The sequence below is a fragment of the Magnolia sinica genome, chromosome 1, assembly GCF_029962835.1.
Source record: "Magnolia sinica isolate HGM2019 chromosome 1, MsV1, whole genome shotgun sequence".
Taxonomy (NCBI): domain Eukaryota; kingdom Viridiplantae; phylum Streptophyta; class Magnoliopsida; order Magnoliales; family Magnoliaceae; genus Magnolia; species Magnolia sinica.
Window position 1 is genome coordinate 70,532,221 of NC_080573.1, and position 21,462 is coordinate 70,553,682.

Sequence of the window (21,462 nt, forward strand, 5' to 3'; positions counted from 1 at the left end):
AATACACTTCTCGATAGAATCGATCTGTGTTGTCGATGTCCTCGATGCTTAAACGATATCATTAAAATGAAGACAAAATACGTCCAGCAAACATATATATCTCTGGATGGATTTATCGATGTATCGATATACTATCGATATCATCGATATTTGAATCTCGAGTCCATCGAAGTTGACTCGATAATATCGACAGACAGATATCTGACGCCCCTGTTTTTACTTAAGAAAATCACATGTGCATCGATATATCGAAGCTATTATCGATACCATCGAAGTTCAAATCTCGAAGACATCGGAGGGCTCTCGATATTATCGGTCATGGGCACCTAGTCTTCCAACAATTATTTCAGGGTTGTTTATCTGTGATCGAGGGTCACTCGATAGAATCGATATTCAAATATCGATGATATCGGTACGGTTCGATGGCATCGAACAGGGACAGAAGTTGTCCAGCAAGCTTAAACGAAAATCCCTTGGATTTATCGATGCCACGACACATCTATCGATATCATCGACATTCAAATTCCGATGATCTCGAAGGTCCCTCGATCATTCTTGTAAACCTGAATTATTTCAAAGCAAGTCTCTCTCATTTTCAAATGTCGAGGAATCGAACCTCGCATTGATGGAATCGGAGTTCGAAATTCGATGACATTGATACGTGTTTCGATTCCCTCGACCAGCTGGCAATTGGTTTCAAAAGCGTATGACATTTGAGTTTGTGTCATTGAGCGGACCGTCGATGCTATCGAGAGTATACGCTCGATGATATCGATCCCACTCGATGATATCGAACTCTATCATAAATGTGACTGTTTTATATCCGTTGGAACCTTTTGCCTATATAAAGAGAGCTTGTCTATTGTTATTGGTAGAGAAAGAAGAGAGTGCTTTTGAGTGGTTTACCTTAGATCATATACCCAAAGCCCTTTCTCTCAGGGAAGTTCATCCTCCAATCCACCCTCATCATTGATATTCAATAAAGTGGATTGGGGAATGAACTTCCGCATTCAAGGATCCTTTACCTACTACCTTAATAGCAAATCATTAAGCTGGGATGCCTTGAATGCATAATCGGAATCACTGTATCTTCCTTATAGGAAAACATTTTATAGAGTAGGATTCCGTCTTAACCTTGACCCAACCCGAAGCCTCGTATTGGTACATCATCTGAGTTGCGGATTAAGGAAGTTGAAGATTCTTCATCAACAAGGAGGAGAACTTCGTCAACATGTTGAATGGGACTCATCCACTTATTTGTAAGTTATTAGAGTCCAGAGGATACTTGTGATCATTCCTTTTTAGGATTGGCTTTAAGGTGTTTCTCACCCTTGCAAGCCCTCGTAGGAGGCCTCCGGCGGGAGTGTACGTGGTAGGTGCGTTGTGTTGACCCTTGCTCTATGGAGAGCATAAACAGTTAGGGTCTTGTGGAAGATCCTTGGCCAGTGTGCCTAAAAGTGGGTGTTATGTGTTGACCCTTGCTCGTAAGAGCATAAACAGAGGTTCTTTGTGTGGATCCTTGGCCAGTGTGCCTAAAACCCGGGTGCTATGTGTTGACCCTTGCTCAGGGAGCATAAACAGTCAGCCTCAGTATAGGTTGTAAAGGTTGAAGGTGAACTTGATTTAAAACCTTAGGTTTGAGGTGAACCGCTGTGAAACTTCCTTAGTGAAATCCGGTACACTCAAGAGTTGAGTGCGGTTACTGGGAGTGGAGTAGACAACTAGTCGAACCACTATAAAAATGACTGTGTTTAAGATTGTTATTCTTTTGATTGTGTGATTTACTTTAATACTTTCATATCTGAGATCACACCTCATACACATACACAGTCATATCCATCATAAATTACTTTGCATATTGTTCATTTCTTAAATAGTTTGTGATTGGATCCTCTATGGGCTTGGAAGCCAGTAGAGTTACTTTTGAGTAATCCTAATAAGTATCATCCGTTAGGATTAGTGTAATAGGATTTTTAATAAATCATAAAACCTTTAAAAAAATCTTATTCCCCTCCTCTAGGACATATTGCCATATTCCTACTTTAACTAAAGCGGTCTTCACCGCAATTTCAAGCAAGCGGTCTGAACTATCTGTAGCAGTACATACGTAGGTAGGCACAGTTTGTCTCCTTACCCAGCTCGGTATATGAAATCTATAATCAGACGCGTGCATTCGCTGTGATTGCTCTACCTAGGATACACGTTATGTGTGAAGATGTAGTGGAGCAGGCAGAAGTCAGGAGTCATCTTAGATGTCAGGAGGTAATTGCCTGGATTCCAGTGGACCAATCGGCCACAAAGAAATCGCGTGCAGTGATCCTTTTCATGCTCACTCCTGAGGCTCTTCTCTCTAGTATGAACCTCTCCACATGGCATCCACATGATCCGGGCTATCAAACCCACATCGACAATGGCTTCCCGCCTTCCCACGGAGATAAAGAACTGTAGAGGCTCCAGTAGTGGCTCTCATATATGGGCGTAGAAAGCTCGGACAGTGCTTTTATTCGCACGAGACTTGTCCTCAAATACAGGACCCCAACCGGCGTCCAACAGAAGATCCATCACTGGATAAAGCCCAAATAGTTTCTCGTCCACGTGTGCTTCAAAGAGGACCCTACGGCCTTAAAATCTTCCATGTGCCATATCCACCAGTAGGGCTCTCTCGAGAGGAAGCTGGGGATCGAGATCCCGCTTCGTCCTGATCTCTCGATCGACACTTGAACTTGCTTCAGCGCCTTTCTGCCTCCTCGAACGGGTAAAGTGGCTAGGCCCGGATTCATCCGTGGAAGCCCTCTTCTTCCCCATGAGGGAAAGGAGTGTGGAAAGGGAGAAAATCGCCACCACGAGCTCGAAAAGAGCCATTTAAGTGAAATAAGATGGAGGGATAGGATGGGTTGTTGAACTTTGAGATTTTTTGAGACATAATGTAGGGTTTGTGTGCTCAAATGGGAGGAAATAAGGGAGATAGGAGGTGGGTTTGAGAGGAATGGTAAGAGGTGTGTATGGAATGAAGAAAATGAAGAAGATATGAGAATGGGGGAAGGATTTGAGAGAGAAAGATTGAATTTTGGGGGATTTGAAAAGCTTGGAGGGTGTAAGAGAAGGAAATGAACAAATGGAATGGATATAAGGGGTCCCACACGATTTTGGGCCCCACTAGCATGTATAAGTGCCAGCCCAACCGGCCTGGCACGGCCCAACAGGCCCGCTGTCTGTGGACGGTGAGACCTCGCCGATGAGGTGATGGCATCACTGTCCACTGGATAGTGGGGCAATGACATCCCCCTCGGGGTGTCGTATGTGTGTGGGGTCCACTTTAGATCCTCCTAATTTACACCGTTTAGGCCCCCCGAGTCTGTTTAAGGCGTTTTCGGAGTCCATCTCGCGTATATTCACACGTTCCAGTCATTTGAGTGTGGAATAGGCTGAATCCTTATCTAAACCCGTCGATTGATGGTCTAGAAAAGAACTGGGATCATCTTACATGATCACAGATGCGTACTGGTCTTATTTCTATGGTCAGTTTCGCTTCAATGGTCATATGATCGCCCACGGATGAAACTTGCGATCCTATGATCATTTCTACGCTTTATCGCTCCCTCCTAAGTCTAAGTACGTCAGTATGCATCGTGTTTCCATAACCCAGGTCCAGTTTAATCCAAATCATGCTCTGATACCAACTTGTAATGCCCTGAAAATCGAGGGTCGAGCAGAAGCCCAGCTCCTGAGTTCTAACGCATCACTTATGTAACATAGATAATGATAATTAAATGTTGTCTGTATTAACACATTAAACATGAATGAGCTTACACTAAATTAGTAAATCATACTCCAGAGACAATTAGATTATGCAAGCGGAAGACTGTGATAGATAAATAAGGCATATAAGTGATTGTAAGTCCCCAGAGTATGAAAGTCACTAGGTTAAATAATTACGTATATAATTCCAAATTTTACAAAGTGATAAAGTGTAATGTCATCTAATCCATATCCTTGTAGCCACGGTGATGCAACTCCAGATCTATATAGACCCGCTAGAGAGTTATAAATAAGAGAACTCCTCCTCGTCATCATAGAAGTCAGTCTTTGCCTTATAAGCCTCGCCGTCGCCCGAAACTATAACAAAGTGTGGTTGGTGTTTTAAAATACCGTCCTAGAGTGGGTGTGAGTGATCAACTCAGTGGAGCTATAAGGCAAAGGTTAACATGTTATCAATTCAATCAACAAGTAATGATAAAGCAGTACAACAATCATGTGCTAAATACTCTTGTTAATGCAGGAATGATATGCTGTAATGATGCATGCCCTCACCTACACTCCCTTTGCGACATCATCTTACAATCGCAGCATGCAACACTCCCATGGTTCTCAACTCTAACGCTAAAGGCACATGCAATGCGATGCATGTGCATGATTAGCCAAGTTCTTACTTAGACTTATTCATACAACAGGTTTGGAAAGCTAAGGTACATCCCTTTATATCATTGACCCAAACAATGATCCATCTAGGGTCGTCAATCCTACTTGGTCGCATAAGATGGCAGTTCCAGGTCACTACGGAGAGGCTCGTTACCTCAGCGCAGGCCTAGTTTATACTCGAAGTCACTACAGAAAGGCTCGTCACCTTAGCATAGTCCTAGTGTATACTCAAGGTCACTACGAGAGGCTCGTCACCTGATCGTAGGCTAACAGCTCTAATACAGTGTCCTATACCACCGTATTCGACTCACGAGTTTGGTTTGCTCACTGAACACTACGAGGAGGCTCGTAACCCCAGCGTAGGCCGATAGCTCGACCACGGTGTCTCATACCATTATGCCTGACTCATGAGTCTTAGCGGATCGTGGTACCAAGGTTAAACGGGCTTTGCACTAGTAAGTGGTACCTTAGATTTAGGCAGTAGCGTCCATACATGGTGAACATACATTAGGCCAATCGGGTTACTTGACAAGCTTGACCAGTATGGGCCATGTTGAATTAATCGACATGGAGCTCGTAAGCACTCCGCGTGGCCTAACCACTGTCGACAAATAGTATACGACTCGGATTCATCGAACGTGTCTTGTATAGCGAAACGACCTCGGCCACTAATTTGGGAATCATTACCGATTGTCTGGACTATGCAGTTGTCCTAATCATATTCAAACACAATAGACATTCATATGTGATAGTCAAATAACATATGACAGCTAATTCAAATATAAATCTCATTTGAGCATTTTAACAAACACATATTGTCATACATAAGCATTTCATCCATAAAGCACATAGTAGTAAGATAGGTTGTATGAAGGAAATTGTAACTATAGATAAGAAAATTGAGAATCATATCTTAACACCCTAATTAAATACATTTCAACAAGCATTTTCTCATTCAGGCATTTTATCAAACACTTAGACTACACATATCAACATACATGTAATAAAGTAGTTATAACAGGTATTATAGCAAATCCTTTCACAAAGGATTTGCCACGCATACAACAATCATATATTCTTAATCGATAATCATGGCAAGCACAAATCCTAATTTCATATTCATTCAAACATTTCAACAAACACATGAAATGCATTAAAATCAACATAGTTTACATATATATGTAATATACAGAAAACATCATATCTAAGCACATGTGATAGCAATCAAGTCAGTCATAAACCATTAACTGACATTGAAAGCCTTGAAAACTATAACCTAAATGTTTATAGTCTGCACCTTCTGTCGGTAAACTCGTATCGAACTCAGTTTAAACATTACGCCTTCGTCTACGGCACAACGGCTACCTGAATCACGAAATAGGTTAGTTATTTCATCGATTCATCTACTTAGATACATAAAAAAGATTAGGGTTAAGATTTCTTACCCAAAAATGGAATCAGAATCACCAGTGTAACAACACGGGAGAGGTGATTCAGCACGTAGAGTGGTTGGGATCGAATCTCTCCAACTATCTCTCACTCTCTCTCACTTCTCCTCACTTTTTCCTTCCCTTTTTCTCTCTTCTCTCTCCTAGGATTTTGAAATTCGTATGGAATGAGAGAGGAGTGGGTTAAGGCCCTTATATAGGCCCATAACTGGTGTCAATGTCCCCAGGGCCATGGTATACTTAGGTTATAGCCAAAGGGTGGTTGTTTCGGTCCAACGGAGCTCATCTGGAGGCCCATTTTCTGCATATGGTCCAGAGAAAGTTCCCTGACCGTAGATCTATGTTAGTTTAAGTTTTCGATATAATCAAATTTACGGATCGACTATGGAGGACCAGTTTCGGTTCAACGGCTATCGTCACTCGATCAAGGCCACAAGTGCACTGACCTGTGTTGGGAAATTTTCCTGATCCGAGGGTGTAATTGGGTCAGAATCTAATGGTCTAAAACCTTAAATTTGGCCTGCAAGCGAACGGCCCAATTCACTTAAGTTTGGGTTTATTTTCTAAAGATATTCACGTTTCTCACACACTTCGCTCCGGGCTTAAGTTGTGCGTTCCTGGATACTATTAGGACTTGATTTTCGAGATGGTTATCAAGCCCAGCAAGGCGGTCATAACCGTATAGTTCTGCGGTAATCGGACTTTCGACACGCGGTCCAGGTCCAATACGGAGTTTCAAGATGCTCCCGAGAGCAACTAGGTTTTAAGATTGATCCTATATTTTTAAGAAATGTAGAGTTAGCGATTCTACTGGATTTGGGTCTTGCAGTTCATATAGAAAGCAGTTCAAGCTAATTTGCTTATCAATTCAGTTTAATACTTAATTAACTTTCGTCTAATTTCTAAAGGATTTGGTCCTTAGTGATTTCTACCTGAGGTGGTACTCGGGTCTTTGTACGGATTTTTCCGAGATGTTACATTAACATGTTGTTCCAATGTTAAGCTCTTGATATAGGTTGTTGTCTACACATGTGAAGAGTGTGGGTTTGAAATTTACCAGGTAATAATGCATTGTCTATCCCCCCCCCCACTTGCACACACAAACACACTAACTGGCCTTTATCTAAATTATGCATGCATGGTGCTTATATTATAACTAAAATGGGTTTTGTAGATAGTAATTGGTTTTGCTCCAACAGAAAATTGGGTTTTTCTATCTGTGTTTCATGGTTATTGCTATTATGAGAGTAGAGTTTTACTGCTGCCTTTTTATTGTTTCTGTCTTGATAAAAGCCCAACTTTCTTTTATCATTCTGCTTTCCTTTGCCCACCACATGAATTGTTTTCTATCCATCTCACTCTCTCTCTCTCTCTCTCCACCACAATGTCAGCACCACCACACCATACCAACCAACACAACCCCTGAGTTGTAGAACTTCTATCCAAACAAGGCTGAAAAACCAAACAATTGGTGGGATCTAAACTAAAAAACAAAACCCAACAAATCTTTAAAACACAATCGGATTTGGTTTCAACCAAATAATCCAATATGTATGTGGGCACATAGGATGTATTTATGCATTTATACTCTTTTTCAAGTACTAATTAATGTCACCACATCACAACTGGCGATTGAGACTGTTGTCATGTTATTAGTCAACTACAGCACCAAGCAGAATACAGACATTGAAAATAGATAACGGATGTCAGATATGAAGATAGAATTAAGTCCTACAAAACCAAAATACAACACACAGTTGATATGCTAAACAACTAAATTTTTTTAATAAGAATAGAGGAGATAATCGATGAGGGATGCTTTTGCCTTTAAGTTACAAACAATCAGAAATTTTAAACTGAACAGCACTAAGCAGTTTAGCTGTGTCATTAACTTACCTTTAAGTTTCAGGGAAGATGAAAAAGAGACGGGCGGAATGGTAAGTACATAAACAGATTGTTGAGTGCATATGTTGTTTAATGTATTACTGACCTGAAACTCACATAGATGTTTTGCAGATCTCTCTCTCGTATTGTCATGTTTTGAGACCAATATATGACACTCATGTTCTCTCTTCCCTGAAATGCAGAATAGGTTTTCACATTGTGCACATCTGTACTGAAATGGCACCAATATATGACACTCATCTAACTTTGCACAATGGTATGACATGAAAAAAGAATGCACAAATGATGGATCAAGCCTTTTCTTTATCTACATTGGAGCTGAGTACTTTTGGAAATATTATTTGACATAACATGAAGTGATGTGGGGGTTATGTAGGTATTTCTTTAAATTCCGCCAGGCATGTTGATGGGCTTGTCCTTAACACGATAGAATTTGGTTCAACCCTCTTCACAGGCAGCCATGGAAAAAACCACATGATTGGGTGATCCTTCCCATCGATCAATAGCATTTAAAACGGAACGTCAACATCCTCATATAAAAGTAGTCCCAATCCTTAATCTGAACCATCCATGTGGGGGGCCTCACATGGGCTGCTTATATTTTTAGAGAATCACATTGCCAGATGATGCTAAGTTTTTTTTTTTTTTTTTTGGGAGAATGGATGGGTATATAAAAGGGTCAACATATGGAATCCAATCTGTGCGAGTTTTTCTTATTGGCCAATACACAGTTTGCTCAACCAAACTGACAATAGATCGATGACATAGATCATTTTGCACTATATACGTGTATGTGCACACACATGCATTTGGGAGGTTAGTTGGGATCTAACCAGCAACCTCATGGTGCAATGCAGCAAAATTTTACTATATCTTCCCAAAATTTCCTCAATTAAATTTAGTTGCGTGTTTCTGCAAAATTTTTGACTGACTGTTTTATGAACCTACAGGAAGTGATTTGGCAAGGTGAGATCGCTGGAGTAAATGCGGCTTTGGATACATTTAAGGCCAAAAAGGCATTTCCTATCCACAGAATTCGTGAGGTTGATCTATTCTTTTTTTATTTTCCCTGACACAATAGGCTACACACACATTTACTTCTGTTAGCAGTTTAATTTTTTATGAGACAATTTGCATGTAAATGGAAGACATTTTCCCACCCTTTCAGTCCTTATCAATGGCTGGCTTCTACTATTGTATGGCCGACGCATTGTTACGGATGAGGATGTACATGTGGGACAATAATAGCACATCATGTTGAGAATTATTGCAGTTGTCATACAGTGTCTGCCCACTTTCGGATGGCACGTGTTACACATACATCGTCACCAAAAACATGTTCCTTGGAACTTAAGTTGATGAGACAATCTGCATCCATTGCTTGCCAGGTAAATGGCATTTATTCTTTTCTTCTAGTCTTGAGATCAGGTGAAGCTGTTTATACACAGCCATTTTCCCTACTGTCGACCAGACGACTTTAGTAACAGGGTATTGTCTAAATATGGTTTTTCATTGGCCAAAAATTGTTTCTCAAGCTAACATTCATTTTAAGACTTCTTAGATATTGTTGTGTTGGTGTCAAGGACGGACATGGTGTCTAATGCTTCAATTTAGCCATACCTGGTATGGAGTCATGTGTACATGTGCGTTGTTATAAATCTTGGGTAGCTAGTGGAAAATAGCTAATTTCATTTTTTTTTTGCTGACATTGTTGTAGGAGGTAGCCATGATATGATTGGATATGAGGTTGTTGTATTTTGTCCCCTTGAGAAGACAGGTACATCTCCTTTACTTGTGTCATTATTAGCAGGCAACAGATTCTCTCCCTTTTCTTTTCTTTTTTAGTTATCAAAAATCACGCTTAGATGGTCATAATTTTGTGATGAATGTAATTTTTGGTCTCTGTCCCATCCATGAAGTAGCCTGATAGATCAGAAGTCCCAATCACCAGAAGTTTGTCCCATGTAATCTAAGAAGGGATTTGATAGAACTTACTACAAGTGCATTAACATCTAATACTATCCTATTTCTTTGCATAATAACATTGCCGTATTTATGGACCCTTGTGCTGTAATTCTTGTTCTCATCATCATTGGACTCTTATGCATGAGAATCAAAGAGGTATCCCTTTAACATATGCCTCTTTTTACAAAACTTTAATTTTTGTTGTTTTTAGTAACTTGAATAGGAATACTTTTCTTTATTATTTCCTTGCCTACTTAAATGAAGCTTCTATTTAAGCATAACAATTCTTTTTAATTCTGAATTATAAATATGTTTTGTTGGTTCAATATTTTTTATTAGAAGAAAGAAACACAAAAAGAAAATTGCTATTGATTTTTTTTTTTAATGCAAAAAAATTTTAGACGGCTTTAGGTCGTCCATATTTTTCTGAAATATTAAAATCCGAGACGGTCCATAACCGTCCTTTTTTAAAGACATTAAATGCACACTAACGACAACCACATACCGTCAGTGTTTTAGACGATTTGTAACTATCTAACATTAGAGATGGTCCATAACAGTCTTTTTATTATTTATCTTTAATGACGGTCCATGACCGTCCTTCTTTACAAACGATCCATAACTGTCCTTTTAACGTCCATCTTTAATGAGGATCTATGACTATCCTTCAACTAATACGACGCAGCAAAATAGGACGGCCCATGCGACAGTTCAAAATCGTTATTTATCAAGATTTGAGGCGGTTTTCAACTATCATTTTTTCATTGTTTTAGCGTAGTGTTTAAAGCTTGATTTTCTATTCACCTTACAGAGTTCACTTGTACTGTGATTTTCGGGTGGATCAGGAGTTCGCTTATCGATGTTCTAGCCATCTTGTGGAGTTCACGTATAATATGAAAAGGCCGAGCTTAAAGTCCTATAGGGGGGTGAATAGGACCATGCCAAATTAAAAATAAATCCGGAATACAAAGATAGATAGCACAAGTAAATAGCAACCTCAAATGTTGAGAGGTTGATACAAACTTAGTTCTAAGGACAACCTAACATTAGAAACCAAAGGCTTATGGCAGGACAACCTTACTAGAATGTTTGTAAATATCAAAAACCCAAACCAATAAAGAGGCAAAGAAAATAATCTAAGTAATTACAACATTCACCACAAGTGCATAAAGTAAATTACACCATTCACCACAAATGTATAAAGCAAATTACAACATTCACACACATAAGCAAATTCAATCATCCACTACAACTCCAAGAATTATAGTGGCTCCTTTGTGTGTACACCAACTGTTTGAAAAACAGCCACACAACTACTCCACTCCCAATATCCACACCCACGAGATATTGGCTTTCACTATGAAAAAGCTTTTCCAAGGTTTACCTTAAAACCTTCACAATTGTGTCTTTAGATGGGCTTACACAATTACAAAAACCCCCACAATCTAAAATTTTCTAGATTAGCTCAGACAAAATCAAAATGAGATTTTCTGGCACAATCTCACAAACCACAAAAGATACACAAAGAATAAATTGATACTTATCTGTAAAATTCTCCTTCTAAAGAAGCCCGGTGGAACCAATCTGATGTAGAGAAAGATGTTCAATGTCCAGTCTCACAAATGAAAAGTTCTAGATCTAAATGATTTTTAGATTAATTCAGCCTAGGCTAGCTTGATTTGATTTTGATCTCAAAGAGGGTAAAATCACAATTCCCTTCTTTAATGAAATTGAGTTGAATGGAGATCACGAAATCAAATGCAAAAAGCTATTTAAGAGAATTTAAAATGAACACAATATAGCTTAACAAATGCAGAAACTTATCTCTCAGAGTGATGGCTTGATTTAGCTTGGAATGAATGAAAAACTCTGAGATTCGTCCTCTATTTTAGGTGAAAATATTGTTCTCTTGACTGGTCTAAGGGTCGGTTTGACTAGTCGAAGGACCAACCAAATTTTAAAAATTTTGTCATGATAAGATAAGGTCATTACTTGACTGGTCGAGTGGCTTGCTCGACTGGTTGAGTGGCCTACTCGACTGGCCGAGTGAGACCAAAAAACTTTACTGGACTTTAAGTCGAGCCTACATGACTAGTCAAGCAATCTCCACGACTAGTCGAGGGTCCAACAAAAAATTTTGAAAATTCACAATAGACCTTGGACTAGTCGAGAAACTCTTGGACTAGTCGAGCCAGAGCTTGGACTAGTCGAATAAAGACTAGTTTTAGTCGAGGAAATGACCTATAAACATATGAAATGACCCAAATAAAATATACAATGAATATGACCTAACATATGGTCAATCTAGAGTCATCCATACCTTGTTTGTGAGTTTGAACAATTGAAACATCGTTCTCTCTGCTAATTCATACACTTGAAATACTTAGAGCTTGTCTTCAAATCTTGAACTTTAGCTTGAGTAAAGACTCGAGTTCTTGAGTCTTTAAAGTACTGAACTTGAAAATTAAACTTGAACTTGTACTTGTACTTGAGCTTGAAATCTTGAACTTCGACAACACTTTTTCAACTTAAATACAAGAGAAGTTCGACGAAAACTTGGACAATCTTTAAAATGCACGAAGTTGATCTATACATCTCATCAATACATGATATAGATTCTAAATGATTTGGCACAACAAAATTGGACAACACTGGGTGCTAGATTTACAATATAGCATTTACACAATATGATTTCTAGGTGTAATAGAAAGTTGTATGATTGATTATTTGACTATCTGGACACATTCACTTGCATTGCAATTGCTATTATATTTTAATAACAATGAGATTATATTGGTTGACTTAATTTTTGAGTATATGATCATGATTATGAATTGCATTGTTTAATATATCCATTCTCATGACTTGCAATCTATCCTGGATTATGAATAATGAAAGTGTAATCTTAGAGGGTACTCCTCATTACTACAGCCATGGATATTATCAAACCATATCAGTTGATGCAAGTGTAAAGCAAGCTAATGTTGTTCACTGGATTGCTAAAGCAGATAGGGTAATTGAGGAGCTAGATGGGGTCCCTGTGACCTATATTGAGCTCTATCACTAGATAATAGATTTTCTATTTTTGTTTAATGAACTTTGTTATTTGAGATTGTATAAGTCCTGTATAGGCACTAAATTCAAAATTTTATTGTAGTTGGAATGTTTTTATACAATGCATGGTTTACTCCACCTAGGTTTGTTGCTAACTCTGATTAATGAAAAAGTGGTTAAAATTTAGACTGAATTTTAAAGGTTAACACTCATGCTTTTGAAAAATGAGTAGTATACTCAGGTTTCAAAAACCGGGGCATTACAATTATTAATTGCGATCTTTCTTATAGAGGCATGATTGAGTCAAGAAAAAATGCTAAGGTCGGGATTGAGCAGTACTATCCATGGTTAGTTGCTCGATAATTTGGCCTCGTCCAATGTATCTAGTGCCCTCTTACTCATAAAGCCTATAATCAGCCTCCTTACAATTGTGTGATAGTGACCAATGTGGAGCTATATGTAACCCTCAGCAAAACATACCGCAAAGAGTCACTTGCCCTAATGATCCCTAGTTATTCCAACTCCCCTCAAGTGATGGATAGCTTCGTCACATGGTGGAATCACCACTACACCAAATTGATAGGCGGCAAAAGTAAGACAGAGCTTATAAATTAATTCGCCTCCCAATTAGATGTGGTGAAGAATAAGAAAAGAAGTGCCACCATGCCGCCCACCCCTACTGACGGACAGGGAAAAAATAAGATTGGTCGCTACTACTTCTGCTCTAACCTTGATAGTTGAGGCTCATGTACCAGTGAGCCAAGAAATCATAGAGGATTAAAGGACAAGCTATAAATGTCTTAGAGGGGGGGGGGGGGATAATTTTAAGTAAATTGTGGAAATAAAAATCTCAATCCACAATGTATTGAAAACTTGATTCCAAATAATTTGTAGGACAATCTTATTTCACGATGTCCTTAGAATTAATCTTTCAAACTAAAAAGGAGATAGAGAACCAAATAATACAATCACAACATATGCATAAGTAATAATAGTGGTTCGGTGCTTAAACCACACCTACTCCACTCCCAAAATTACCACCCTTATAATTTTGACTTACACTATATCAAGTTTTGCACAGGTTCACCTTAATAACTTCTTACTGTTCTTGCGATCTTCATGGGCTATCACAATACAACACCTTTTTATGATTTTCATAGGCTATCACGATACAACCCCTTTTCGGATTTTCATGGGCTCACCACAATAAAACCCAAATAAAAAAAATAACAGTACTTATCTTCAAAATGTTGATTTGAAGTTGAGGCTTCTTACAGGGATCTTCTTTCTTGACTAACAATGTAATAGTATATTGCACAACCAGAAAGAATATAGGGTTCTAAAGTATTTCAAGGAATAAAAACCCTAAGTGTTGCAAATTCTATTCTTTATTTCTTAATCAGAGTACATATTGCTTTCTTAATTATGTTTAAAACAATCTTGAGAAAAATAATAAAATAAGTTAAACAAAAATTAGAGTTACTACACTAATAGCTTTATGAGGGCTTGAGTTTCTTTCTGACTTTGAGGAGGATTTTCTCTTAATTTAATTATTGAAATGAATGAGAGAAGGGCCGTATTTATAGCCAAAGAATTTGGAAATTCAGTCAGCCCAAGAATAGATTCAGCTAGCCGGATTGCAATGGTTCCATTCCAATAGCTATCGGATTACACAGGATAAGATAAAGCAAAAAATTTAGCTAGCCTGAGCCAAAATTCGGTTGGCCGAATCTCCGATTCGGTTGGCTAAATACAGGGTTCGGTTGACCGAATCCCACTGAATTATGAAGAATTCCATTACTGGAAACTTGACCAAAAAATTTTTGAGCGAGCCCAATTTCAAGTTTGGTTGGCCGAACTTACAACAGAATTTTGTTGAGCTGTTGTATATTTGGGTGAATATTATTAGGTTGGTTGAATGAAGTTAGGTTGGCCAAACCTGAGGTTGGGCTGACTGAACTTCAATGAATTTACACTGTACACAAGCCATTTAAAGTCAAATTTGAAAAACACCTAATCTAAGGTCATTTTATGGTTATACAACCTAGTGGTTGGCATAGACTTGGTCTTTATCTTGAAACATTGCCAAGTATTCTTGTCTTGCGATATTGAGCCGATCTTCATGAGGTGCTGAGTATACTCAACCTTTTGTCTCGAAATTTGACAACTCAAAAGTGTGCTTCAAATACAAGCACTTACAATCTCCTCCTTTGTCATTTTCTTGTCAAAACATACAAAATATATACACATTCCATTATACATACACTTCACAAAGCATAGACATTAAACATACATAACTCATGGACTCATCCCTCAAACTGAAGCTTTGGTTCAAGAAATCATCTACACACCACATGTTGATTAAAAACTGCTGTATGCCACATGAAGCTCTGTAGCTCCTCTTGAGAAATATACCAAAATGTTTTCCATCCAAATGCATTCTCAAGATGTGTGTGTGTGTGTGTGTGTGTGTGTGTGTGTGTGTAATCATTATATATCAAAATTTTCACATTTTCACATGCATGCAACATTGTGTATTAAATCATTCACATCTCCCCATTTTTGTCACAAGTTAACAAAGGAAGAGAAAACAAAAGAGTATTATGAGATAAGTAGATGAGTGAATCATACAGAAAATAGAGTGAGGAAGCATATTAAAATCAGAAATCCAAGATAAACATAGAAAAATTAAGGTAGCAGACACAGTTTTAAGAAGTGCAAAAATCCAAGTTAGTATCACACCAAGCCAATAAATATCAAAGTTATTACAGACCATTTTTAAAAAAAAAAGACTAAACTTACTCTAACTCAGACGACGAAGGAGAAGGCACCGCAGGGTCATTAATCTTCAAACTCCTATTAAATCTATGAAAGTACTTCTTTATGTACTTCATATGCATTTTCTGAATTTGGCCTAAAGACGTTTATGATGTATGCAAAGCATCAACCTTCTCTTCTAAAGCAGACAATCTCTCACAAAAATGAGAGGACTGGTAGTCAGAGTCTGTTGTATCTTTTGACTCCTGTTCTAATTCATCGAAGATATCATCCATATTAATGTCTCCTTCCTACCTTTCTTCCTGATTACCTCGTTGATCAGGAAGAGGAGATAATCGCATCATATTAAGATTTGAAGTATTGAATAGCAATTCGAACTCTGGTGCTTCAATCAAAGGGATTTGGACACAATATTGTAAGGCAAGTGAAGTCATGAGATGTGCAAATGGAAGGGAACCATGTCTAGGATGCAGTCTATACTGAAAAATTGCATGACAAATTAAAGAGGAAAGATAAATACGGACATCAGTAGTAAAAGCATGAACAACTCGAACCATGAAGGGAGTAAGATCAATCTTATTCCCCACCCTTGGATATACATTAGACGTGAAAATCCGATGAAGGACACGATATTTAGGAAATAATCTATAAGTAGGTAAAGCGTTACCGAACATCTATTCCACATTGAAGCCACATAATACATAGGAAATAGATTGTTTTTAAGAAATATTCATTTTATCAGAAAGAGTGAAAATCAGTATCCCGTCATCCGCCATATCTATCTCCATCAAAGAGGAGATGGTGGATGGTGTTATGCTGACAGTTTCTTCCATAATTTTAATTAAAATATAAATCATCCAAAGAAGCTTCAGAGATAGAAGCATACATGCCTTGAAAAATGGACCAGTATGTTGTCCCACACCACTGTAAAAAAAATTCCCATCCAACCTCATAAAGGAGTTCTATGAGACCATACTGAGCAATGTGGTTAACATTAATTGACCGCTCAATTATGATGCTTCTCGTTCTAAAATCCTGAACATTTTCGGGGTCATCCTCTAGTGCGCGTAGGTTCTTCACATCATGTGGACCGAAATAAGATGAGGAACTAGCTTAAACCTATTAGTGCACTTATTTGTACCCATGTTTGTCAATTACATGACTAGCTGTGCCTTATAGTTGGATGAGTTCTTGGCAAGTGAAGACCGATGACACAACTGGATTAGAAGCATCAAAGTCACATTGAAGACAAAGAACTACTTCTGTGATCTTAACCTTGCAAATAGATAATCCCAACTAAATAGGAATACCTACTAAGGTCATCTATTCTAAGCCAATCCCAACTCCATACTTTATATCTTATAGTGTTGGCTTATGCATATCTCAAGTTGTTGAATGATTAAAAGGACAAACAGTAAAAACTGTCCACTTTCGATAGAAAGAATGTGTCACCAAATGACACCTTCGATATCATCGAATATACCTTCGATGTTACCGAAGGGGCTCAAAACTGTCCAACAACATCAAGACTATACTTCAGTATCATCGACTGAATAATTCAGTGACATCGACTGCCACCAATGAACAAAAATCGATGTCACCGAAAGGGACTTATTTTAAACAGCAACTTGAAGAATTAATTCGGTATTACCGAATGGTATTTTGGTACCACCGAAGCAAGTTCGGTGATATCGAAGATGACTTCGATAACATCGTAAACTAGCCATTTATAGTCATTTTCTATCCGTTAGAAGCTTTTGTCTATAAAAGCGGCTTGTAGAAACTTACAAAATTAGTGGAAATAGACACCATAGAGTCTCTAGTGTATCCCAAGCTTATGCTAGCTCATTTAGACTCTATCCATACGAGTTCATGTTCTCTTCATTGTGATCTTTCACTCCTATAAGCATTCAAATCTCCTATCTAATAAAGAACATGAACTCATGCCTTCTTTAGAGTTCCAAGACCAAAACAATAGGAATATCCTTGGTTCTTTGATACTCTAGAGTGCCCATAAGTTAAATCCCTTAGGAAATCCACTCATTATCCTAGATAGGATATTCAACTAACTTCCATAACCTTGGTCACCTTTTTAAGTACGTCTTATGCAAGGTTTTTTATCGTAAAGCTAAGCCAACAGGTAAATCCAAGCTACGCGATCGGGGGAGCATCGAAAAGCTTATTCAAGCACGAGAGCGCGAAGATCTAGCAACCCGAGACAAGCTACAAGAGAGAACTCAATCCAACAAGTAAGTGTCATTATAAGAGTTTAAAAGGTTAGTCTCTTTCCTCATGTAGGATTGAGGCTAAGAGTTTGCTATCAACAAACTAGTTTAGGTTCCTTGTGTGGGACCTTAGCTGGCAAGCCTGAAAGTAGGTTCCTTGTGTGGGACCTTAGCTGGTGGGCCTAAAAGTAGGTGACTTGTGTGAGACCTTGGCCGGTGGGCCTAAACGGTAGGTGCCTAGTGTGAGACCTTGGCAGATGCACCTAAACGTGGGTTCTAGGTGTATGACCTTTGCTCTTACGAAGAGCATAAATTGTGTCCTTAGTATAGAACTCTACAGGTTATTGGTGAACCTATTTAAAACCATTGATGGTGAAATCCGGTGCACTCTGGGATTGAGTGTGGATGCCAGGAGTGGAGTAGGCACGTAGTCGAACCACTATAAATGTTTGTGTTTGGAATTATTATTTGCGCATCTGGTTAATCATGCTTATATATGCTTGAATGTTTAATTTAGTATATATGATTAAATGAATGTGATTCATTGATAGAAAGCACATTCCACACACAAGCACACAACGCTGGGCTAGTCATTATATTCTACATATCTTTTATAGCATTTGTGGTTAGAACCTCTAATTGGCTTGGAAGCCATTAAAGTTATTTTGCCTAACTTGGTTAAAATTGAATGATTATTTACGTTAGGGAATCAGGACTTTAAATAGGTAAAAATAATTGAAAAAGTCTTATTCACCCCCCTCTAAGACCTTAGCTTAGATTCCTTCTTCGGTATCAGCGGTGTAAACCACAATTTTAGAACCCTGTGTACGGTTCATTTTACCCTAGGTTCCATGTCTTAGAACAAAAAGAAATCATAAATAGAGATTTAAAGAGGATATATCATATTTTTAAAGAAAATCCACCGAAAATGGTACGAAATATGAAATGACAAATGCATAATGTAAATAAAACTTCACTAAAGAACTGAATGCAAAAGGGATTAAGCTAAGGAACGAAATGTAAATTCTTCTGAAGTTAAAATAGGCAATTACACTATGGAATATGGATTGACTAAATGAAAGGTAAATGAAAGATAGTATTTTGTTTGATTGGGTTGGTGTGAGATGTCTTTCCTGTTTGCATTCTCCCTCTATTTATAATATTGATCTAACGGTTACATTCAGACAGTTATAACAACCATTCTTCAGTTACTTTGTTTCTAGATAGTTTCCAAGCTCTTACTCCTTATCTTCTTTCTTGCCACCTATTTGATGGTTATGAAAATTCAGTCGCTGGATATCTAATGCTTAGTCACCTTAGCTCGGTCGCACATATGTTAATCGTTGTAATGTAATTGATACATTACGGTTTTGTTCCTAAAATACGACCGTACATATCTGTAGAAAATCCTGCAACCATAGCACACGTATCCATATAGATTACTCGCAATCAACCCTGATTAGCTGGAAATAGGACTCGACCGGATAGGGTACAAACATTGCCCCCCTCATCAATGTCCTTTCAAGGAAAGGGACTGCGATGCATCTTTTAAATGTTCACACGTGTTGCCCAATATGAACCGTCTTCGATCGATGGTTTTGTGATCGGTCACATTGAATCGAGGCGTCAAATAGAATTCGGGCTTACACATGTCTTTCATAGCTGTTTATTGCAATAATTATGATTTAGTGTTAAATGTTGTCTTTCACTCATACCTATATATTTGGCACTTAGAATCCATTCTTGTTACGCTTTCAGATTATTTCTAATTCTTACTATTTGATTTATCACTAACTGCGAATCACCAATTATCATCACGTACCTCACCCATAATTCGAGTAACAATTTTAAACTGATTATCATAGCCTCATATTCAGCTTAATTGTTAGTATACTCGAATTCCAATTATAATACGAACTCTCATCGATTTCTATTAGGAGTAATCAATATAATTCCTACCCCAAACATCTTGTGTGTTCTTAACCCATCAAAATTTAATTTCCATGGTGTGAGTTGCACACAATGTAAATCTAAAATATTTTGGAGAATGTGTTCCTTGAAATTTGAAGGGTGATTAACTAAAAATTCAATTATGGCTCGTCCTTTAACGGCTTTTTGAGGAACATAATGTAAATTGAATTCAAACAATGTTAATACCTATTTACCAATTCAATCACTAAGAATCAGCTGATTTAACATATACTTTACTAAATCAATCATGGATATTACATTTACCCTTTTGGCCAATAAATAATGTCTTAATTTAGTGGCTGTGAAATACAATGATAGACATAACTTTTCCACGTATGAATATCTTCTTTTTGTATCCAACAACATTCTGCTCAGGTAATAAACTGCTCTTTCTTTACATATATCATCATCTTGTGCCAAGAGAGCTCCGACCGACTCTGTTGAAGCTACTATGTATAATTTGAGCGATATATTTTTTACAGGTGGCATTAGTATAGGCGGCTTCATTAAATACTCCTTAATTTTGTTAAAAGCTGGCTGATGTTCTTCTTCCCACACAAATTCGGCTCCCTACTTCAATTTTAGTAAAGGATAAAAAATATTAGTTTCGCTTGCACGATTAGATATAAATCATCGCAAAAACATGACCCAAAAACCTTTGAAGTTCGGTTTTGTTAGTTGGAAGATGTGCATTAATTTCAGCCTGAGCCTTATTTTGAACAACTTCAATCCCCCTTTGGTGCACCAGGAAACCTAGGAAATTTTTGGTAGATACTCTGAAAGCACATTTTAATGGGTTTATTTTTAATTTGTGGAATCTCATCCTCTATAAAGATTTATACGGATATATCATATGTTCATTCATATCGGTCGATTTAATTACCACATCATCTATATAAACTTCCATGAAGCAACTGATCATATCATGAAAAATGGCATTCATTGCTCTTTAATATTTAGCACCTGCATTTTTTATTCCAAAGGGCATCACTACCCAACAATACGTCCCCAATGGGCCTGGACATCTGAATGTTGTTTTTTAAACATCATCCACAGCTATATAGATCTGATCGTATCCAAGGTGTCCATCTAAGAAAGATACAATTCCATGTCCTACAGCTTGATCGATAAGCTAATCGACCACTGGCATAGATATTCATCTTTAGGTGTGGCTAGATTTAAATTTCTAAAATTTCTGCACACTGTCAGCTTAATACTTTTCTTCATCACTGGGACCACATTTAATATCCACTCTGCATACTTAATCAACCGAATAAATCCAGCCTTTAGAAGTCGTTCGATCTCTTCTTTAATTTTAATAGTGACTTCGGTTGTCATTCATCTTAGTAGCTGCTTATACAGCCTATACCCTTCTTTGGTAGGTAATCTATGTTCGACCCAAGACCTGTCAAGCCCTGGCATGTCGTCATAGTCCCATGCGAAGCAATCTGAAATTTTTGAGAGCATACTTATTAGCATTTCTTTTTCAAGTGGAAGCAACAAGTTGCTAATAAATGCTGGCTTTAAGTCACGATCTGTCCACAAACTGATTTCAACTAGTTGGTCTTGAACTTGTGTTTGATTATCTTCTCTTTCTTTTGAAAAATCTTCCAACTTTATGATATTTTCTTCACTTGGTTCATCTAATTCGGCCAAATTCATGTATAAGCTTTCATTGGATTCCATCAGGCTTTCTT